Source organism: Schistocerca cancellata, chromosome 8, assembly GCF_023864275.1.
Source record: "Schistocerca cancellata isolate TAMUIC-IGC-003103 chromosome 8, iqSchCanc2.1, whole genome shotgun sequence".
Classification (NCBI taxonomy): domain Eukaryota; kingdom Metazoa; phylum Arthropoda; class Insecta; order Orthoptera; family Acrididae; genus Schistocerca; species Schistocerca cancellata.
The window spans coordinates 350,056,618-350,076,908 of record NC_064633.1 but is presented as its reverse complement, the minus strand read 5'-3'; the positions used below and the strand labels follow the sequence as shown (position 1 = coordinate 350,076,908).

At 45.0% G+C, this 20,291-nt stretch overlaps 1 protein-coding gene and 1 pseudogene across 1 annotated transcript in view; both read left to right on the top strand.

The window, feature by feature from the left end:
• Positions 1-20,291, top strand: part of LOC126095576 (uncharacterized) — a gene marked incomplete at its 3' end in the record, with an annotated part of 182,393 nt that overhangs the window by 90,512 nt on the left and 71,590 nt on the right. The window lies entirely within an intron of this gene.
• Positions 16,046-16,163, top strand: LOC126095821 (5S ribosomal RNA; annotated as a pseudogene).

The window sequence follows — 20,291 nt, the reverse complement described above, 5'->3', positions numbered from 1 at the left end:
AAGTGGAAAACACGACGGCGGCGTCCAGGTAATGTCCGGTGTAAATGAGGTGCACTTGAGCACCGGGTAGAACCGGTTCCTTGCCACTTTCCGCTGTACTCCCTGTTCTGCAGCCAAAACAAACAGCTGCCGTAACAATTTGCATGCAGCCAACATCGCCCCAGCGTCTCAGAGAGAAAAGTGTTCCTTTTTGCAGCTCTCACAACCACTTCCAGCTCGTTAAGCTGACGTACGAAGTTAAACATACAGTATGTGTGTGTTTATACCTACAAACAGAAATGTTAATTTTTTTATTTTCATTTATTTATTTACTTCTTTGCTCCAGTTCAAGTTGGAAAACGTCGCTATGTCAATTCTGGATGGAACGTACACATAGCAGATAAACTACTTCAGTGTTTTACGGGCGTCGCGTCGAATAATGTTGTCATAGATACACAATATTTCTAGGGGACAGCTGACCGTCATCATCAGGTTCTTACTGACGTGTCGCTGCAGCCGCTCGGCAATACGCAGTGTGTGCTGGCTCGCTAGAGAAGCGCAAGCGCCAAGGGGTGGGGCTATCAAGTTATCGTAGACGAATCATAGAGCACGGCGACATCCAGTGCCCCCTGCCGGAGACACGGGCCACGGTCTACGCATGCGCGACGAGGGAAGAGCTCGGCCGCAAATCACGGCCCAGCGCGAGCGCAGGCTGTGTTGGCGCCCAGTTTATTAAGTTTGTGAATTCCCATTCTCCGTCTGTGTTGACTGGGTTTCAGTCATCTGCGACCGACGATGCCTTATTGCGCCCCCCCCCCCTCCAGTGCTGGTTCTCATACCTCTGAGTTGTTATCCCGTACCTCTATTAATCAGGTCGTTACTTATATTTGTTTCGAATGCTCCTTTAAAGGCGGAAGAAAGGATATTTGTCTCTCCCTAGCGGACAGTGGATGTCGTCATCTATGATACATCTACGATGGTGTTATAGCCTTCCTCTTGGCTAATGCGCTTTTCTAGCGAGCCTGCGCATGCGATATATCGGCGAGTGGCTACAGCGACACCTCAGTAAGCGTCGGACGACGATGAGCAGCTTTCTCGGTGAAACACTGTGCAGCTTTCACAAAATTATCCGTTCGCTACGCCCGTAAACCGCAGAAATAATTATTACGTCGGGAAAGTCTGAAACAGGACAGCACAGAAACTATTAGCATTAATTACTATTTAAAATGACCGTCAAAAAATGAAAATGAAAGAGGTCAATACCCTGTAAATAGAAATTTGTAAACATTCCATTACAAATTGAGATAGCTGTTAAATATAGGAACGGAGTCGCACTCATAAAACACAAACAGATTACTAGCTATAATTGTAGCTGAAAAATACACACTTTACCCAAAATAGTTCATAGGCGACGTACTGATGCGAAGCTGTGTTCGCATCGATCCTCTGTCCATAATCATGTTGTATAAATGGAGATGATGTTGTAACTACTGACGACGGCTTTGGCACAATTGTTTTATTAATCTCCATTGCAGGATGTAATTTTAGATATTTTACTTCTGATGAAGTATATACCGAAACCGTGGTCAAGAATTTTAATAAATCTTTATCCTGCAACTGTTTTGGCTGTCATCATTTACCGTGATAAATTCAAATTTATATTCTTATGGCCTTTCGATATGTAATTCATCTTCGTTCTTCCTGTCCTTTACAATACAACAGATAAAATCGCAAGTCAACACAGCACACTGCTGAATACCTCCATCGCCTACCACACTTCAACTAGGAACGTATCAGACTGCGCAGAGGCAAACACTGTGCCACAACAAGGCCAAAAATTGTTTAACAGTAATATAACTTGCTCTCCCTTTGACGTGTGCAACGATCACTTACAAAAATCAAAATGACATGACAACTTACAAGAGCTGCTTCAAACCAGTCTTCGGACTGAAGACGCAACACCAACCAAAACAGCAATGTTAGCATGTAGGCGCTCATGTGCAACTGGTCTCTCTTAATCCGTTCGTATTCCCTTGGGTTGTGGCTTGTGAATCGATACACACCTGCGTACGGCTGTTTCATAGGACATCTACACTGGTAAAACGGCCGGAACTGAAACCTGAGTTTCTCCCGGCGTAGAAACTGTTGAAACAATTCACGGGAATGCAACTGGGTGACATTTTCGACAACAGTAGTAATTCGACAAGTAGATACATCGTCATTTTCAGGGCGTAGCTACGATGAGAGAGATGTGTGCGATGCCCACTTTGCAGTCGGCTTCCGCCTGAATTGTTATAGTGAAAGGCAGATTAGACGCGCGTTGTGGTATCGACTTATGTTGAATTTGATAAGCAATTAAAATAACTCTTTGACACCAACGTCTACGGCATTTTGGCTTTAAGCGGGTAACATATTCAGCAGAATTGGCAGTATATCTCGGATTGGCCCTCTTCTACGGTCTGTGAGAGATGATACCAGTTTGCAAATGGCGGATGCCTATCGTATTCAACGCAATTGTATCATGTTGTATCAGGGCCGTGAAGGACCAGTGTGCATATCATTAGCGTCACACAGGCGTACAACAGCCGAGCAGATCTACTACTGCTGAAAGTTGCCTCGATACCTGCCATCGTATGGAATATAACAACACTCTCTGGCGTGCACTTCCGGCTATTGAATAGTTTTATTAAGACGAAGAAACTGAGAATAAATTAAGAATTGACCTTATTAAAAGAGATGAAGGTCTTTGCCGAAATTGTGCTTCGAATGCTGGTCAAATAACAGGGGCACAGAGTTAATGTTACTTACTCACCCATTGGTAATTAGTATTCACTAGCGATAACCTCTGACATTACTCATCTTTGCTTCTGTTCTGGCACTACTTGTTTATTGTGTGTGTGTGTGTGTGTGTGTGTGTGTGTGTGTGTGTGTGTGTGTGTGCGGGGTTTCCTTTTTTCTTCCCGTATATGCCTTATTAAGCTTCAGACGCTCGCTCGAAGCGAGCGAAGTTCGCCTTGGCGCGACGTCATTTACACTGCTATGAGTTGATTTTCGTTTCTGAATGTCCATGCGTTATGATATCGAGCTATAGGATGAAATCAGTCAAGGATTTCAAGAAATCATTTATTTATGTTAAAGAAAAGGTGATTTTTAAAGACAGAAAGTTTAAAAAAAAAGTTATTACATCAAAATACTTATTGCACGAAAAAACTTAAGGACATCATGAAAACTTCAGGATATAACAAGAGGTCATCATCAGACATTCTGTAGGAACCACGCTTTGAAAACATGTCAAAAAGAGAGAATACTAAACAGAAACATCAAAGCAAATTTTTCCTACAAAGCAATATAAATCATCTAAAAAATGTCTTTCTCAGGAACCTTGGCATCAGAACCCTATTTTCTAAGACAATAATTATACAAAAAGCAAAACAATCTTACGTTTGTAGTGTGGGAAATTTCAATTACAAACCTTCAGCCTTAACACATCTATTTTTCAGCACACTGATGGCGAGTTACTTCTTGGTGAAGTGGGTTTTCAGACGTTCTCTTCACATTTATGTGACACAGCTATTGAAGATTCTGGCTCTTTTCGAACCCGAAGCTCATGGTGCGGGGAAGTTCTTTGCATTTTTTCGAGAAACACTGAAATTCTTGTGGAAGATTCCACAGTGTTTCTTGGTGCTTCAAATTTTCTTCCATGAGACCTAATTACCAATTTAAATGTATATTTTGGTCTAATAGTTTTAAGATTAGGATAATTATCGCGAAAATCATAAAGGAATTTGTTGCAGAATCATCAAGTTGCAGAAAAAATAAGACCATCGTTCATATTCTTCTCATTCTTGAAGTAGAGCACTTTGCACGCATCAGGTCCACAGTGTCCACTCCTCCTGTAGTAGGATTGTAGTCTGCGATCTGATAAGGCTTTCCAGCGTCGCTGCCCGTACTGTTCGTATCGTGCATGGCCGCCACGACTCTCTTCTTTATTCTAGCCATGGAAACGAAAGTTTTTCTGCCCGCAAACATAATTTCCAGGAACAAATTTATAATGCTCAGTAGTAAATTCGGCTGATAAGCCAATCTTTATATATATATATTTTTTTTTAGGGTTTCTAAGGACTTCAAACCGTTTGCTAGCAAATACACTCCTGGAAATGGAAAAAAGAACACATTGACACCGGTGTGTCAGACCCACCATACTTGCTCCGGACACTGCGAGAGGGCTGTACAAGCAATGATCACACGCACGGCACAGCGGACACACCAGGAACCGCGGTGTTGGCCGTCGAATGGCGCTAGCTGCGCAGCATTTGTGCACCGCCGCCGTCAGTGTCAGCCAGTTTGCCGTGGCATACGGAGCTCCATCGCAGTCTTTAACACTGGTAGCATGCCGCGACAGCGTGGACGTGAACCGTATGTGCAGTTGACGGACTTTGAGCGAGGGCGTATAGTGGGCATGCGGGAGGCCGGGTGGACGTACCGCCGAATTGCTCAACACGTGGAGCGTGAGGTCTCCACAGTACATCGATGTTGTCGCCAGTGGTCGGCGGAAGGTGCACGTGCCCGTCGATTTGGGACCGGACCGCAGCGACGCACGGATGCACGCCAAGACCGTAGGATCCTACGCAGTGCCGTAGGAGACCGCACCGCCACTTCCCAGCAAATTAGGGACACTGTTGCTCCTGGGGTATCGGCGAGGACCATTCGCAACCGTCTCCATGAAGCTGGGCTACGGTCCCGCACACCGTTAGGCCGTCTTCCGCTCACGCCCCAACATCGTGCAGCCCGCCTCCAGTGGTGTCGCGACAGGCGTGAATGGAGGGACGAATGGAGACGTGTCGTCTTCAGCGATGAGAGTCGCTTCTGCCTTGGTGCCAATGATGGTCGTATGCGCGTTTGGCGCCGTGCAGGTGAGCGCCACAATCAGGACTGCATACGACCGAGGCACACAGGGCCAACACCCGGCATCATGGTGTGGGGAGCGATCTCCTACACTGGCCGTACACCACTGGTGATCGTCGAGGGGACACTGAATAGTGCACGGTACATCCAAACCGTCATCGAACCCATCGTTCTACCATTCCTAGACCGGCAAGGGAACTTGCTGTTCCAACAGGACAATGCACGTCCGCATGTATCCCGTGCCACCCAACGTGCTCTAGAAGGTGTAAGTCAACTACCCTGGCCAGCAAGATCTCCGGATCTGTCCCCCATTGAGCATGTTTGGGACTGGATGAAGCGTCGTCTCACGCGGTCTGCACGTCCAGCACGAACGCTGGTCCAACTGAGGCGCCAGGTGGAAATGGCATGGCAAGCCGTTCCACAGGACTACATCCAGCATCTCTACGATCGTCTCCATGGGAGAATAGCAGCCTGCATTGCTGCGAAAGATGGATATACACTGTACTAGTGCCGACATTGTGCATGCTCTGTTGCCTGCGTCTATGTGCCTGTGGTTCTGTCAGTGTGATCATGTGATGTATCTGACCCCAGGAATGTGTCAATAAAGTTTCCCCTTCCTGGGACAATGAATTCACGGTGTTCTTATTTCAATTTCCAGGAGTGTATTTTGGAAGTGGATAACTGTAGATAGAGTTGTCCGTACTAATGCTACGATTTTACTGTTTTATTTTATCAACCAATCGCACAACTACAGCTTAAGGCTAATTTTACGCGACAGAGATCCCCATACTTGCTTCCAGCAATAAATTCGTACGCGCGCCGCACCTTGCGTACATTTTCATTTCGTATTTCGCATGTTTCTTTGCCATATGCTGAATGAAGGAGACAGACATCTCGTCTACTGTCACAATTCGCCAAGATAATAAGATTTTCGCGAATAGATGCTAACTTGTCAATACATATTCGGTCTTTTCTAGTGTTTGCTTTATCAAATGGGATGCATCGCATAAAAAAATCCGGAGCACTGCTCACTGAACTTGGCTCGTAAGATAGTGACTCCGAGACAATTTATAGCGAGGAATCCCCACAAATATGTACGGTTTCTGCGTTCTACAGCCGTCAGAAACAATACTTGAAAAAACGACAATATTTCAACTCTGTTGGTACGGATATAGTATTTCATGACCCTCCGGGTGGGTGTTTGTTTTCATCTCTGTGATATCTGTATATTTTAGATTTTTTTTCTTTTTAGTCGTCAGTCTTCTGACTAATTTGATGTCGACCGGCACGAATTCCTCTCCTGTGCTAACTTCTTCATGTAGCACTTGTAGCCTACGTCCTCGATTACAATCTCTGTCTTCCTCCACAGTTTTGAGCTATATAGCTCCCACTAGTACCATGGCAGCCATTCCACGATGTCTTAACAAATGTCCTGTCATCCTGTCTCATCTTCTCGTCAGCGCTTTCCATATACACTACTGGCCATTAAAATTTCTACGCCAAGAAGTAATGAAGAAGATAAACGGGTATTCATTGGACAAATATATTATACTGGAACTGACATGTGATTACATTTTCGCCGGCCTGAGTGGCCGAGCGGTTCTAGGCGCTAGAGTCTGCAACCGCGCGACCGCCACGGTCGCAGGTTCGAATCCCGCCTCGGGCATGGGTGTGTGTGATGTCGTTAGGTTAGTTAGGTTTAAGTCTAGGGGACTGATGACCTCGGAAGTTAAGTCCCATTGTGCTCAGAGCCATTTTGATTACATTTTCACGCAATTTGTGTGCATAGATCCTGAGAAATCAGTACCCAGAACAACCACCTCTGGCCTTAATAACGGCCCTGGTACGCCTGGGCATTGACTCAATCAGAGATTGGATGGGGTATACAGGTACAGCTGCCCATGGAGCTTCACACGATAACACTGTTCATCAAGAGTAGTGACTGGCGTATTGTGACGAGCCAGTTGCACGGCCACCATTGACCAGACGTTTTCAGTTGGTTAGAGATCTGGAGAATGTGCTGGCCAGGGCAGTACTCAAAAATTTTCTGTATCCAGAAAGGCCCGTACGGGACCTGCAACATGCGTTCGTGCATTATCCTGCGGAAATGTAGGGGTTCGCTGGGATGAAATGAAGAGTAGAGCCACGGGTCGTAACACATCTGAAATGTAACGTCCACAGTTCAAAGTGCCGTCAATGAGAACAAAAGGTGACCGAGACGTGTAACCAATGGCACCCCATATCATCACGCCGGGTGATACGCCAGTATGGCGATGACGAATACACGCTTTCAATGTGCGTTCACCGCGATGTCGCCAAACACGGATGCGACCATCTTGATGCTGTAAACAGAACCTGGATTCATCCGAAAAAATGACGTTTTGCCATTCATGCACTCAGGTTCGTCGTTGAGTACACCATCGCAGGTGCTCCTGTCTGTGATGCAGCGTCAAGTTTAAATACAGCCATGGTCTCCGAGCTGATAGTCCATGCAGCTGCAAACGTCGTCGGACTGTTCGTGCAGATGGTTGTTGTCTTGCAAACATCCCCATCTGCTGACTCAGGGATCGAGACGTGGCTGCACGATCCGTTACAGCCATGCGGATAAGATGCCTGCCATCTCGACTGTTAGTGATACGAGGCCGTTGGGATCCAGCACGGCGTTCCGTATTACCCTCCTGAATCCACCGATTCCATATTTTGCTAACAGTCACTGGATGTCGACCAACGCGAGCTGCAATGTCGCGATACGATAAACCGCATTCGTGATAGGCTAGAATCCGACCTTTATCAAAGTCGGAAACGTGATGGTACGCATTTCTCCTCCTTACACGAGTCATCACAACAACGTTTCACCAGGCAAGGCCGGTCAACTGCTGTTTGTGTATGAGAAATCGGTTGGAAACTTTTCTCATGTCAGCACGTTGTAGGTGTCGCCACCAGCGCCAACTTGTGTGAATGCTCTGAAAAGCTAATCATTTGCATATCACATCATCTTCTTCCAGTCGGTTGAATTTCGCGTGTGTAGCATGTCATCTTCGTGTTGTAGCAATTTTAATGGCCAGTAGTGTATGCCTTTCCTCGCTGATTCTTTGGAGAACCTTCGCATTCCTAACTTCATCAATCCGCCTACTTTTCAACATTCGTTTGTAGCAATGCATCTTAAATGCTTCGATTCTGCTCTTACAGCCCATGTTTCACTACCATACAATGCTGTGCTCCAGACGTACATTCTGAGATATTTCTTTCTCAAATCAAGGCCTATTTAGACTTTTATTGGCCGGGACCGAGTATCTCTTAAATTAATCGCTGGCACGACAAGATACTGAAGAGGATTGCAGCGGATGTGTCGAAACGTCATTCGTATAGAAGAAAAACGATACGACCTAACAACCCAGAAAAATTTCAGTGACACCGGCCGCGGAAGCCGGCAGAATTACAGTTCAAAGAGTTTCCATGGCGACACACGCCCCTCCCCTCCGCTCAGTCCGTCAGTGGGAGAAATGCTCGCCGGAAGTGGGGAGTGACGGCTGTCATATGGCGGCCGGCGAGCAGAAGAGATGAGGCACTTAGGCGGGAGGTGAAGGCGGCCGCCGGCAGAGACTGTGAGCGCTGGCAGCTGCCAGGCATCCGTTCACCACCTGTCGTGGCGCCAGCAGCCTCTTGTCTTCCATTCTCTTGCCTTCTCTTTGCTGCCCCCACCCAATCAGTCCGTTCCATTCACTCTCACAACCGTCGCCAAGCGCCAGGTGCAGGCTATCAGCTTTTCACGGCTTCCAACTGGACTAAATATCGCACTGTCTTGCAGTACTCCGGCGCAAGAGGACGCTAAAAAGAAAGAATTTCCTACTAGGAAACGTACTTAAGCGTTCCTCACACGGGAAGACTTAGCCGACGTTGACGTGGAGATGTAAGAGTTTTGTGACGTCACTTCCGGTTGATTCAAGTTCAGGAGGCATTGCCTCTCGTGAAACACAAAATAACTTCTGCCTAGTTTCGGTAACGCGCCACGAAAGGCTGGACCAATAAGAGTCAAGAAAGCTCTCTGCTTCACAAGCAGAACTCTCTACCTGCCATACTGTATTTGTTGTTTTCAGTTGATGACCATATTTGGTGGGTTTCATCTTGTAACTTGCAACCTATGAATATATACTTTTCCTAAGCAGTGGCATATTGACGATCCCTCGAAAACGCGTCCTCATTGGTACGATTTGTTGTAAGAAATATTACTGGTTACAGCATTTAATATTTAGTTGTTTTCGTCTTTTAAACCGAGCGAGGTGGCGCAATGGTTAGACACTGGACTCGCATTCGGGAGGACGACGGTTCAATCCCGCGTCCGGCCATCCTGATTTAGGTTTTCCGTGATTTCCCTAAATCACTCCAGGCAAATGCCGGGATGGTTCCTCTGAAAGGGCACGGCCGACTTCCTTCCCCATCCTTCCCTAATCCGATGAGACCGATGACCACGCTGTCTGGTCTCCTTCCCCGCAACAACCATCGTCTTTTAACTCGGGTGTTGTAAAAGTACGCTGTTTTAAGGCAACAGCAAATGGAGACTCATTAAAAATGCGTCGTTCGTGGTAGATTTTATTTTAAAAGGCGTCTGTTTTAACTTGAGGCAACTAAATATCTCGAAAACGACGAATCGTACGGAAAAAAATTGTTGGTAAAAAGTTATCAGTAAAGGGGTCATCTGTCTGTGATACAACTGGACACCTCGTAACCATCATTTCTGCGTCGGCGGGGTTTTCCATTGGGATTCCCCCCCCCCCCCCCCCAATTTTCATAGCATATTCCCATTCTACTGCAAAAAATACGTACGGTTTACTCAAACTACTGTTATCCATTCGTGGTGGATGGATGGCTCTGTAATCGAAACATCACCTCTTCTTGAGGTGAGGAAGCGACACATGGTCACCATCACCCTCGAAGTAGTTCCCATCCGCACTTACACATCAGTCCCAGCCCTTCTACCACTGGTCAAACGTTTTCTGGAAGTCCTGTTCTTTGAGGGTGTTTATCACCGCCAGCGATGCTCTTGAATCTTCTCTTAACTGTCTAACCGACGGCCTTCAACTTGCTTCAGTTTTGGGAATAGCACGAAGTCGCAAGGTACCAAATCTGTCGAGTACAGTGGGTGGGATACAACCGCCATGTTGTTTTTTGCCAAAGAGGTCCTGGTGAGCAAGGACGTGTGACAGGGCGCGTTGTCGTGATGCAGCAGCCAGTTCCCTCGCAGCCAAAGTTCGGGCCGTCGTCGCCGCACGTTTTCACGGAGCCGTCGCAAAACGTCACAGCAGTACGCGGAATTCACTGTTTGGCTGGTTGGGACGAGTTCTTTGTGCACAATTCGCCTGGTATCAAAGAAGACGATGATCATGCTCTCCACTTTGCTCTTCATCTGGCTCGCTTTTTTGGGTCTTGGAGAGCCCGGGCTCTTCCGCTGGGACGATGGTTGCGTTGTCTCTGGGTCATAACCGCAGCTCTTTTCCCGAAATTCGCACAGAATTTGATACACACGCGCTGTTCTGTTCGCGGATCCGTCGTAAAATCGCCACACACCAGAGTATTACGGAAATCACTGTGGACACGCAACACGTTCATCCAACTGAATTCCACTCAGCACACTGACTCGTCAGAGAGGCATCTCTCGCCACCTATCGGTGCAAAGATATACTACTCCTGCTTTCCAGATCGCAGCACCAGTCCCGAAAATTTTGGATTCCGTACCTTTCATTTACGATGTAAAATTTAAACCATTGTGTGTTAATACTTGATACTGATGTTCAAACATTACTTGAGTGTTGCAAATGTAACCGTAAAGTGCAAATAATATGGCTAGACATTGACATTTCACTACCTCTATGGTAACGCAGTTTTCTGTCAGCTATTGCGTTGACTGTTGTGAGTCACGAAACCATCGGATTGCTTCGGTGGCCACCCTCGAACCCTGTCATAAGAGTGGCTGCACTGTGTGTGTTGCTAGCCAACCGCAGTAGCTCTCGCTCTGGTCGCTAAGCAGCTACTGGCGGAATACAAACAACAGCCAGAGCAATAATGTGAAATGTCCATGAAGTGACTGTGACATGCGCGCCCGCCAGGGATACTCACCGAAATCAAACACCCCAACGGTGAGAGGCAAGGTGACTCAACGAAATCGATCATCGCGATGGGAACACATAACTGTTACATCCACGTCGTTGTTCCTGGATCATGCTAAACGTAGTTTCTAACGAGTCATGGAAAGAGCTAACCGTACTGTAGTTTACAGTCAAATTTGCAACACTAAAGTAGATTTCGAGGACAAGTACCAACCTTTAGAAAACAAAGATTTACATTTGCATTGTAAATGAAATATAGAATCATATGCACCACTTCTTCATTGAAGGAGAACGCACACTTGACATCTGCCAATTCACAGCTCGATCAACCGTGAATGGACAACAGTGGTTTAAGTAAACCGTACCCATTTTTTGGCGTAGATCCGAGTTTACAATATAAGAATATAAAGGGGGGTGGGTCCCTTTTGAAACAGACAGTTGACACAGTTGACCCCGCCCATTCAGGAGAGGATGTAGCACAAACACTTGTCACCTTTACTGATACTAACTTTTCACCAAGAACATTTTAAGTGTGATGCGTCTTTTTCGAGATATTTAGTTGTCCAAGTTTCAAAACAAAAACCCCGTACAAGGAGCGATGAAAAAATTTCCGTTTGAGGTCGTTGCTGCAACGTGTACGCATCGTAGCGCAACTCTGATGTGGGTGTATGAGCACCGACATTTAAGCAGGCATTCGTGCCTTTCCGTAGTGCGTGCCGTAAATGCGGAAAAGTGAACTACAGCGGCGTTATTACGAAATTCGTCCAAACGGAACCAATGTGCTGTTATTATTCTCTTGCCTGCCAAAGCACAAACACATATCCATCGAAGAATGCGAAGTGTCTCTGGGGCAGCGTGACTGTCCCCTCGTACCATGAAGTTCAAGAACCACTCATCTGCTGGAATGGTGATGGTGCCCTGTTCTTTGATTTGCGGTGGCCATTGCTTAATGATTTCAAGGCACCTGGTGTCTCCATCTCTGGGGAATCGTACTGCGCAATGCTGGAGAAATTACGCCGTCAATTAACACGAAACGATCGGAGAAACTGTGACAAAGGGTGCTGCTGCTTCATGATACGTCACACCTCCTTATCGCATTGTTTTAATGCAGAAGTTACGCTAAACATGGGGGGGGGGGGGGGGGACACTCGAAAACCCGCCCTATAGTCCCGATCTCTCCCCTTGCTGTCGTCACGCCTTGGGATCCTCGAAGAAGACCGTGAAGGCTCGGCGATTCCTGTTGGATGAGAATGTGCAGCAGGTACTTACAAACTTCTTCACGCAGCATGACACTGTGTTTCGCCAAACGTGTATTTTCAACCTGGTGCGTCGGTGGCATGACAACCTCAATGCTCACGGCGATTTTGCTGATTGGCATACTAATTGTGGACTGTACGGCCCTCGAACGGAATCTTTCTAGTAGCCGCGATAGACCAGTTACATCTGTTAATAACGTAATGGCGATTAAAGTCTTCAGAAGATCGTAACTAAAATAGCAGCATGTTTGTTGTATAAAGTTGAGAAAAGCGCAGCTTATAGAAGCGCCATTACAAAACAAAGTGTAGCGAGTTCAGATGTTCGTGTATCAAATTTCCTTCTAACCTTCGTGATTTCTAAAAAGATTCTGCGACTTTCTTATTACATTAATAGAAATAAAGTTGTTTCTAACCTGAAAAAAAAATGAAATGTCACGTGACAAAATGTGACATATTAACATACTTTTAACTACTACGTTATGCATTTATTGCCTATGTAAAAGGAAACATGTATTACAGGCAACTGGAGATGCTTCATAAATAAAAGAAACAAAACGTGTATGGCTTTTGCAAGTGTGGAACATACCTCGATGAACAATAAATTTTGTGTAATATTCAGTGTTAAGTTAATATAAGTGCAGTCTCTCTCTGCAAAGTTTTATAAGCTAATGTCCTTTCTGACTGGACATGGAACTTTTCTTTTTGTCTTATAACCTGTTTGAGTGTTGAAGTCGCTATTTATGTATGCCAGAAGCAGAGCAACATGACCGTTATATGGACAAGGGAGGAAATGCGCGTTTTAATTGAACCAACTTAGGATTTATTTTCGTAAACAAACTGCATGGTCTGAGAGACAGATACAGCCGATAGCTGCCGTTGGAGAGCGCTTCAGCTGCAAATCACTTTAACGAGCACGTCCGATGTGACGCCTGGCGCTGCGTTTCGTGAGGTTGGATTTCCCGTCAGCGTCCACGTCAGCGTTGCCTGCCTCGGCCCGTGTGAGGAAGGCTTTACGCAGGGCGATAAAAATTGTAGAGGGAGACCAAGCAGCGGATACAGAACGCAGTTTGACATGCATATAGGTTGCAGCAGTTGCTCAAAGATGAAGAGGCGTACACAGGGCAGACTAGCGTGAATAGCTGATGAAGCCAGTCTTCGGATTGAAGACCACAACGCTAACAACGGGGTATCGTGTTGTTAACCTATTGCTTAGCTTTACTGACAAAGATGTAGCTGTACAAAAAATAAAAGCAAAGATTTTGCATTCGTCAGATAAACTAATTGCTAATACGTAATAAACAAACTAATGCATTCACAATCATAGAACGTCGTAATGTGAATCTGGCAATGATGTAGGCTTCTACGACTGAGAAGTTGTGAAGTCAATGGAGTATTACCGCTGTTTATATCTACATCTACAAACATACTCTGCAGGGCACTATACGGTGCAAGGCACAGGGTGCCTTGTACCACAACTAGTCGTTCCCTTTATGTTGTACTTGCAAATGCAACAAGGGAAAGCGACTGTCTGTATGGCTCCGTAAGAGCACTAATTTCTCGTCTTTGCAGTCCTTACACGAAGTGTACGCTGGTGGTTGTAAAATCGCTCTGCAGTCGGCTGCAGACGCCGTTCTCTTCAATTTTCTCAATACTGGTCCGCGAAAAGAACGTCGCCTTCCCACCAGGCATTGCCATCGCGGTTCACGAAACATCTCTCGCTTGTTGATCTAACCTAGCAGTAACACGTGTCGCAGCACGCGTCTGAACCGCTTCGATGTCTTCCTTCATTCCGACCACGTTGGGAACGTTAACACTCTACTGATTTTCAAGAATGGGTGCATTGGTATTCCAGATGCGGTCTCCGTTATAGATGAGCTACACTTACCCTAAAATTCTACTAACACGCCGAAGTCGATCTTCTGATTTAATCGACTTGAATGTACGAAACAGCATCTGCATTAACTTGAATTTATCTGCATTTAGAGCAAGCTGCCATTCATCAAACCAAGCAGAATTTTTCTCTACACGTCCTGCATCCCCTTACAGTCACTCGACGTGATCAGTGTCGTCAGCAAACAGCCGCAGATTACTGCTCACCCTGTCAGTCAGACCACTTACGTAATCCATACTTACTATAAAAATGTGTGTGTGTGTGTGTTCCACAGCTCCTCCTAAACCAGTGCATAAATTTCAACTAAACTTGGTACACAAACCCCTTATAGTCAGTCAACAATCGCTGTGGAGATACGAGCCACCTGCCTACCATAGTTCAGGAGATATGACGTCGTAAACAATGACATGGCACAGTAATTCTAAAGGTCCGCCTTCAATTGATAGACAATGAGATCCTTGAAAAATTGCTATGTAATACATGTCATTTAAATTTATTACTTCTGTGCTACAAACTCCATTCGCAATAAATTTCGCATACAGCTTCCACATATACCGCTAAATGTACCTACAAAATTATATCACGGTACCACAGATGCTTCAGGAGATATAAACACTGAGATGCCTGAAAAACTGGCGCATTCAGCATGGTGTTTAAATTTAAAACTTCTGTGCTACAAACTCTATTCGCAACATGTTTTTCAGACAGTACCCACGTATCCCGGTGAACGTACCTACAAAATTATATCATTGTGTGACGAACAGATCAGAAGATACGAAGTCATAAACACTGAGATGCGCGGAAAACTGCTGCATCATGCATGACGTTTAAATTTATTCTTTCTTTGCTAATAACTCTATTCGCAGCATATTTCGCAGATAGTACCCACATACGACGTGCGACAATGAAGTAATGAGAGTGATTTTCTTTGCAAGATGTGGCAACCCTGCAGGCTTGCGTAGGCACAATATCTTTGACCTTGGTCTATAAGCTGCTTCTAGTCCAAGCAGCACATCGATGCAACCAATCAGTCGTGAGTTGTGCTGTAATAAGTTAACACGTGTTTGTGTCTCTCGTCATGGAGTGGAACCGCATAATATTGTGCAATGGTATGCCATTTCTTTTTGCGTTAAATTGGGTGAAAACGCGACGACAACTTAAGGTAAGCTTCAGAAGGCTTTTGGAGAGGATGTTACGTGAAGAGATCAAGTTTTTCGTTGGCGTAAAATGTTTAGTGAAGGCAGAACGAATGTTGAAGAACAAGTGAAATCATGCTTGTGTGTTTCTTTGATTCCAAGGGAATTGTTCAAACAGTTAACCAATAGTACTACAAAGGAATTTTAGAAAGACTTTGTAAAAGAGTTCTTTGTGCCCGTGCCAATATTGCTGATAATTGGATTCTGCATCACGATAATGCGACATCCCATACTGCTCTGTCAGTACAGCAATTTTTAACCTCAAAATAAATTTCAGTACTACCACAGCCACCTTATTCACCAGATATTGCTCCGTGCGACTTTTTTCTATTTCCAAGAGTCAAAAAGGCGGTCAAGGGACACCGTTTTCAAACAACACAAGATGTCCAAAAAGCTGTGACGAGGGTCTTGGAGGATATTACAGAAGACGAGTTCCAGTAATGTTACCATCAATGGGAGAAGCGCTGGAAAAAGTGCGTGCAATCAGAAGGGAATTACTTTGAAGGAGACAACACTGAACTTGACTAAAATGGTAAGCAACATTTTTTTCACATCAGTCTCATTACTTCATTGTCGTACCTCGTATACTACTGAATGTACCTACACAAATATAGTACTGCACATAGTTTAAGAGATATGTTACAGACACTGCGTTGAAATGCCGTATCATGTATGAAGATTTAATACATTTATTCAGCTAGCTTAAGGAAATATGGCAACGGCCTTGCCGCAGTGGATACACCGGTTCCCGTGAGATCACCGAAGTTAAGCGCTGTCGGGCGTGGTCGGCACTTGGATGGGTGACCATCCAGGACGCCATGCGCCGTTGCCATTTTTCGGGGTGCACTCAGCCTCGTGATGCCAATTGAGGAACTACTCGACCGACTAGTAGCGGCTTCGGTCAAGAATACCATCGTAACGACCTGGAAAGTGGTGTGCTGACCCCATGCCCCTCCTATCCGCATCCTCCACTGAGGATGACACGGCGGTCGGATGGTCCCGGTAGGTCACTCGTGGCCTGAAGACGGAGTTAGTTAGCTCAAGGAAACGCCCGACACCGAGCAGCGCTTTTGACAGCTTGCAACTGCAAAGCGCAAAAGGCTGTGGGCGACATCAGTAGTTGTCTACAAAGCTGTGAAGAAGCGTTGACACGGGAACGTTTAGAAAATGGCATTGTAGGTACGTGAAGCAGCTGTACCCAGCGTGCAGAAAGTGTAAGATACTAATATGAAATATTCAGAATGAATAACCGAGCAACGCCAGGCTTTTCAGCTAATAGAGATTAAGGGCCCTTCTATCATGCTTCCCCGGGACACTCCTGACAATACCACTCTCACTGGTACACACTCGCTGGTCCAGGGTAACGCACTGGGTCCTGTTGCTTAAGAAGTCTCCGAGCCATTCACAGGTGTAGGAAGTTAGCCCGGGTGCTCGGACGCTTTACGGAATTCTATGAAAATGGAATCTGTCTGTTGCCCTTCATCCTGATTCGCAAAATGTCTTGTGTAAAAAGATATATTCGTTCTAAAATCATGCAGATTTGCTTATAGCAGAAGCTTTTCTGTCTCACGGAATTTTATTACGTATATTCGAACCCAGAGCATGGTTTGGGAATGGAAGTAGTATGCGAGCCCTTGCCCTCTACGCTGTGAGACACCCTCGTTACAGACTACCATCTCGTATCGATTTTCCAGCTTCTTAGGGACACAAGTTGCCTAGCACCCAAGTGTCCAAATAATTACATTCTTACATGACTACAGCTTTTCCTTTTTGACTGCCACCTGGCTTATTTCGTGCTTAGTGAGTACGACCTTGAGTGGACATGGTTAAAGAGGGAAAAAGAATTTAAAAAAAGGAGAAGAATGTTACGGTGTACGGAGACTTCGATCTCGAGTGTTGTTGTATGGCATTCAAGCTCTTTGTGCGACCGCACCATTAAGACTGGGGTACCTTTTTTGTAGGTTTAAAGGCTGATGGGCAGGGCCGTCCGAGCATAACGTAACGTTGGAAAAAGCAGAGCTAAAGATAGTTCCCAACTGCGTGCTTCAAGGCGAAGGCGTTGTCCTTATTACTGAAGTATTCGGCTGTTATTGTTTTCCAGTCGTTACGCATTTAGCTCTGCATGAGCAACTGCCCGTGAAGGGATACGTACTAGCAATACACCGGCCAAGAAAAATGCGAAGCTCTGTACGTCTGTGACGAGGCTCTGCAGTCACAAAGAGTCACCATAAAAACGAGAGCGCAAGAAGTATTGAGCCATTTATATTTAGAACTTAATGTCCTGTGTATCATATAACCCGATAAATCGGGAAGTTCAAACACGAATGCATGTATAATCGGAGTTAAAATACACCTTAAGTATGCCCATTGTTTGGCTGCAATAGTGTTTCAAGACAATCATCCATAATTTACGCGATTTATTGCACTATACTGCAGATTTTCCATATGCTGACGCTGAGTTTCTCTGTATTTTCGGGATGCTACGGGTGTCAATTTAACAGCTCGTGTATTCAAGTTGTTGACAAGAATAATATGCACATGAATGGAAAAGAAAACGACGATCTGTTAGAAGACAGTCAGCTTAGCCGTAGGAAAGGTAAAGACACCAGAGAGCCAGTTCACTGATAATGGAAGCGAGACTGAAGAAAAATAGAGACACATTCACAGAATTTGTAGACCTGGAAAAAGCGTTCGACGATGTCAAATGGTGCAAGATGTTCGAAATTCTGAGAAAAATAAAGGTAAGCTGTAGGGAAAGACGGGCAACACACAATTTGTACAAGAACAAATTAGGAACAATAAGGCGTATGGCCAAGGACAAAGTGCTCGGATTAAAATGGTTGCAAGACAGGGATGTAGTCTTTGGGCTCTACTGATCGATTTATACATCGAAGAAGCAATGACGGAAGTAAAGGTTCAAAAGTGGGGTTAAAGTTCAAGATGAAAGGATATTAATGATAAGATTCGCCGATGATGCTATTGCTATCCCTAGTGAAAGTGAAGAAGAACTAGAGTATCTGCTGAATGGAATGAACAATTTAATGAGTATGGAATATGGATTGAGAGTAAATCGAAGAAAGAAATGAGAACGGTGAGAAACTTAACTTCAGAATTGTGGATCACGATGTAGACGAAGTTAATGAAGTCCGCTACCTATGCGGGAAAATAACCTATGATGGACCGAGCAAGGAGGATATAAAAAGCAGGCTAGCGGTTTCAAAGAGAGCATTCCTGGCCAAGAGAAGTTTACTAAAGTCAGACATAGGCCTTCATTTGTGAAAGAAATTTGTGAGAATTTGCGTTTGGAGCACAGCATTGTTGGATAGTGAAACATGAACTGTGGGGAAACCTGAACAGAAAAGAACTGAAGAATTCGAGATGTGGTGCACAGAAGAATGTTGAAAATTATGTGGACTTATAAGGTAAGGAATGAGGAGGTTCTCTGGAGAATCGCCGAGGAAAGGAGTGTGTAGAAAACACTGACAAGGAGAAGGGACAGGGTGATGGGACATAATGTTAAGACATGAGGGAATAATTTCCATGGTAATAGAGGGAGCTATAGAGGGTAAAAACTGTAGAGGAAGACAGAGTTTGGAATACATCTAAGAATTAATTGAGGACTTAGGTTGCAAGCGTTGCTCTGAGATGAAAGTATTGGCACAAGAGAGGAATTCGTGTAGGGCCGCATCAAACCAGTCAGACTTATCAAAAGACCTGGCAAAGAACACGAGAAAATTCTGGTCATATGTAAAAGTCTAAGGCCTCCATTCTGTCGCATCTTGACCAGTCTGATGTGGTAGCTGAAGACAGCAAAACGAAAGCCAAAGTTTTAAATTTCACATTCAAGAAATCGTTCGCGCACGAGAACCGTACACACTTACGGTCATTTGACCACCGGACAGATTCCCGTATGGACGACATAGAAATAAGCATACCTGGCGTAGAGAAGACTTAAAGATTTGAAATCAAATAAATGACGATGTCCGGATGGAATACCAGTTCGATTTTACAAAGCGTACTCTACGGCATTTGCCCCTTATCTATCTTGTATTTATCGTGAATCTGTCGCCCAGCACAAAGTCCCTAGTGACTGGAAAAAAGCGCAGGTGTCTCCAGTATATAAGAAAGGTAAAAGAACGGATCCGCAAAATTACAGACCAGTATCCCTAACTTCTGTTTTCTGCAGAATCCTTGAACACATTCTCAGTTCGAATATAATCAACTTTCTTGAGGCTTAGCAGCTTATGTCCTCGACTCGGCATGGTTTTAGACAGCATCGCTCGTGCGAAACTCAGCTTTTCCTTTTCTAACATGATGTACTGAGAACTATGGATGAAGGACAACAGGCAGATTCCATATGTCTAGATTTCCGAAAAGCGTTTGACACGGCGCCCCATTACAGGCTGTTAGCCAAGATGCGATCGTATGGAATAAGTTCACAGATAGATTATAAGCTTGAAGACTTCTTAAATAATAGAATTCAGTATGTTGTCCTCGACGACGAGCATTCATCAGAGACAGGGGTATCGTCAGGAATGCCGCAGGGAAGTGTGATAGGACCGCTGTTGTTATCTATAGACATGAATGATTTGACTCGCAGGGTAGACAGCGGCCTGCGGTTGTTTGCCGATGATGCAATGGTGCAAGGTGGTACGTCGAAGTTGAGTGACTGTAGGAAGATAAAGGATTAGAAAAAACTTCCAGTTGCTATAATGAATGGCAGCTAGCCCTAAGTGTGGAAAAATGTAAGTTAATGCGGATGAGTAGGAAGAATAAACCTGTAATGGTCAGTCAGAGTATTAATAGTGTCCCACTTGTCACAGTCAGGTCCTTTAAACATCTGGACTTAGCGTTGCAAAGTGATATGAGGTGGAATGAGCATCTGAAAATTGTGGTAGGGAAGGCGAATTGTCGACTTCTGTTTATAGGCGGGATTTTAGGAGAGAGTGGTTCACTTGTA